At 46.6% G+C, this 2,327-nt stretch overlaps 1 pseudogene; it reads right to left on the reverse strand.

The window, feature by feature from the left end:
• Positions 1-2,327, reverse strand: part of LOC123162756 (uncharacterized) — a 100,396-nt pseudogene that overhangs the window by 64,930 nt on the left and 33,139 nt on the right.

Consider the following 2,327-nt stretch of genomic DNA (forward strand, 5'->3'; position numbering starts at 1 on the left):
CGGGGCGGCGAGGGTTCGGGCCGGCGGGCCCGCGGCGGGCCGGCGCGGTGGAGATCCGGCGGCGACAGGTGGCGGCGCGCGATTCGTCGGTCGGCGCGGGCGGACGTGTCCGGCGCGGGTGGACTTTGTCCGGCGGCGCGAGGTGGAAGACGCTAGGGTTTAGACTGCGATTTCGTTTCGGGAGGGGATGCTCTTTTATAGCTAGGGGGAGCTAGGAGAGTCCAAATGTGGTGCGGTTTTCGCCCACACGATCGTGATCGAACGACCTAGAGCATAGAGGAGAGTTTGGTGGGTTTTGGGCTGGTTTTTGTGGGGGGTTTTGCTGAACAATCAAATGGACTTGCGGATGTCCGGTTAACCGTTGGAGTACCAAATGGAAAGAAACTTGACCGATAGTCTCCGGGTGGTATATTAAGGCCACTTGACAAGCCTCGGTCCATTCCGAGAAAGTTTGACATCCACACACGAAAGAAAACAAGAGGGGTGCGCCGGAGGAGATAGGAGCGCCGGATTGCAAAACGGACAACGGGGAAAATGCTCGGATGCATGAGACGAACACGTATGCAAATGCAATGCACATGATGACATGATATGAAAATGCATGACATGACAAAATGCAAAATGAAAGACAAAACCCGACCACGGAGGGAATGTTATATCACATAGCCGAAAATGGCAAGAGTCGGAGTTACAAATATGGCAAGTAAATGCGGGGTGTTACATGCTTCCTGACTGTGTTGTACGCGTCTCGGTAGTACCTTTTCTGGCTATCCAGGGACACACCAGGAGCCAGCGGCTCGTAATCAGCTCCACCGCGAGCAGGCCTGGTCTCCCAGCATACCTGTATATATGCACATTAAATGTAAAGAGGAATAAACAAGGAGATCAAATTACTCAGCTGGTTTCCTGAATGCTAGGAATAATCTTGGCGTGTGCTGTTAGGTTTATTTTAATATGTTATTGAGATATTTGGTGTTGCCTTTTTTCTTATTACGGCAAACTTTGTAGCCAATCTAGATATACTAAGAAAATGTGACTAAAATTTTGTTTCACTTTTTAGGTGAATTAATTAACAGATACTCCCTCCGTTTCTAAATATAAGTCTTTAGAGAGATTCCACTATGAACCACATATGGATGTATGTAGATGCATTTTAGAGTGTAGATTCATCCATTTGCTCCGTATGTAGTCCATAATAAAATCTCTACAAAACATATATTTAGGAATGGAGGGAGTAGTACATACCTAGCTGCGAGGAAATCAATCACTTGCACGGTTTGCGCAATGTTGGAGTCGGTGGTTCCCCAGCTCTGTGTGCTGTCCCTTGTAGAGCAGTGCTCATTGGGGCTCTGCCCCCAGGAGCTGCATGCAAGTCTATGATCACGCCCAGCTTGTGTGCCCTGAATGTACACAAAAATATTCATAAATAGTTCCTTTCAAAAATTATGGATAACAAATCTGAGGGTTCTTATTCCAGTTTGTGAATTAGACTACGTACTCTGCCCATCTGAAGGCGTTGTCCAAAGCTTGGAGAGAGCCTCCATCTGAAGGGTTATCGTCGCTGGCGATCCACCATCCCACCGGGATCCTTACTGCGTTAAGACCGTTTGCCGCCATGAAGCTGAAGTCGTCTTCCACGATGTATGTGTACCAATGGTTCTGCCAAGTGCCAGACATGGAATCAACAAAATTGAACTGCCAACAAATGATACTTATTCGGAATTGCTTGAGATACTAAGCTTGATTTAATCACTAGAACACTGAAATTAAATCAATATAATAACTCTAAAGACTATGGAGCTACCAATTGAAACACCAGATAGCTTGCTAGGCTAGAGATACAAACCCAAAAAGAATTGGCAATTTGTTTTAATTGAAACATTAGCTACCAATGAATAAGTCAGGCTCATCTTACTTACCCCTCATGACCACTGCAGCTTTCTCTGCGCCGTAGCCATTGCAGACTTGGTACTCCCCTTGCAGCCCCCCGACTATGGTCACCGCAAACACCGACGGGTCATCGTCCCCTCAGCTCGTGCTGTCGCCGAAGTCGGCACTACTACAAAAACAGCTATAGCCAATATGAACACTAATGGCGCACTGTGCATGTGGTGCGCCATTACTAAATAGCAATGGCGCACCATGTGTTGGTGCGTCATTAGTGTGTAAATACTAATGGCGCACCACATGCACGGTGCGCCATTAGTAAAAAAAAATATTTATTTTATTTTTTCAAAACTAGTAATGGCGCACCAGGGGATAGTGCACCATTACTAGTTAAACTAGTAATGGCGCACCACACCCACAGTGCGCCATTAGTAATTATG

This window comes from Triticum aestivum, chromosome 1D, assembly GCF_018294505.1.
Source record: "Triticum aestivum cultivar Chinese Spring chromosome 1D, IWGSC CS RefSeq v2.1, whole genome shotgun sequence".
Classification (NCBI taxonomy): Eukaryota; Viridiplantae; Streptophyta; class Magnoliopsida; order Poales; family Poaceae; genus Triticum; species Triticum aestivum.